At 42.5% G+C, this 1,420-nt stretch overlaps 1 protein-coding gene across 1 annotated transcript in view; it reads left to right on the top strand.

The window, feature by feature from the left end:
- Positions 1-173: 173 nt before the first annotated feature.
- LOC106807687 (tyrosine-protein kinase CSK-like) overlaps positions 174-1,420 on the top strand; it is a gene marked incomplete in the record, with an annotated part of 108,209 nt that continues 106,962 nt past the window's right edge. The window contains 1 exon segment of the mRNA XM_014810109.1: positions 174-260.

Here is a 1,420-nt window from a genome sequence, read left to right as displayed (position 1 = left end):
ACAAAATAATAATCAACGCATAACAAAGTTTTATTTACAAAATGTTCGACTAATCTCTGGATTTAATGCTATAATAGACTAATGCTGTCTATCTGTTTTAACTCGATAAAATATAATTGCGCCTTACACTAAACAAATACGCGGACTGTTTTGCGTTAACAGAATTGAGAGTTAAGTGTGAGCGCCAACATGGCCGAATGACCAACCAGGAACAAGTGAGTTTACTCTGAAAACGCTATATTGACCCAAATATAGGACTTGTAAGTAACCGTGAAGATGTTCAGATTAGTCCGTGTGATATTTTATTAACCTTGCTTGTTTATATTAGTAAATTTGATTTATAGAATGACACGGAAGAGAGTCTCCGTGGCCCAGTTGTAGGCATCGTGCACTGTCCACTGAATCAGTGAATGCTGCGAGTTCAAACCCCCGGCCGGGGCAGTGAATTTTCTCAAGGTGTAAAAACCTGGCTCTCAACATTGGAGACTGTGAATCTCCCGTGGCTCGGATGATAGGGTTAGGGTTTTTGCATCATTCCTTGATATCAGGGAAAACAATACACGGGAGTGACTAGCGATTTCGCTCTGGGAAGCTCTAAAATCGCTCTGGTAAGAACAATAACGGGAGCGATCGTCCGAGAGAAAATCGCTCCCGTGGGCTGATAAATTGAAATGTACACAAGTACGTACATACAGCGAGCGCTACATATACACCGTGCATGCAGCAGCGTCTTAAGCTGGGTTTACACTGACGATTATATGCAGTCACGTTGGCGTTTTTCTTCTTTCTACCAACCTCTATATATATATATATATTCAAGGCTCTTACGTTATCGACCGCGAGGCGGCAAAAATTTCAACATTTGACCCGTAGCGTGCGCGCGGGACGACGCAGATACGCATTTTTGCATGTATTACATACCGCCAGCATGGCGCCTAAAGCAAAAACGTGCTCTCCCCCTAGGGTGAAGGGACACACCCCTGATTGCTGTTGTCTGATTGGCCACTTGGCAAAAAACGTCCAACTCGCCTGCTCCGAGTTGGGGAAATTAGAACATGTTCTAATCTTCCGACTTGCTGCTATCGATCGGTTGGACGTGCGACTTTTGCGTTTACACTGGCGATTGTCAGTTGCCAAACTGCCAAGTTCGTACAATTCGGCAACTCAAAATCGTCAGTGTAAACCCAGCTTATGTATCCGCTGCAGCTGGCGCTGGCTAGATCAACCCGCTGACGCATAATAAAATACAATTGATGATAAAAGTTATACAACAGAGTGTAGAACTAGAAACTGTTGACACTTTTATTCATATTTAAATTTAACTTGACAATAATACCAGCTGAATCCAGCTCTTGCCTTGTATTAATCTGCAATGATGTGGTTACAATTGCATTCATACATTGTCTGTTGAAACTATGAA

Source organism: Priapulus caudatus, unplaced genomic scaffold, assembly GCF_000485595.1.
Source record: "Priapulus caudatus unplaced genomic scaffold, Priapulus_caudatus-5.0.1 Scaffold228, whole genome shotgun sequence".
In the NCBI taxonomy this organism is placed as follows: Eukaryota; Metazoa; Priapulida; class Priapulimorpha; order Priapulimorphida; family Priapulidae; genus Priapulus; species Priapulus caudatus.
Note: the sequence above shows the minus strand (reverse complement) of the source record. Positions and strands in the feature narration are given on the sequence as shown.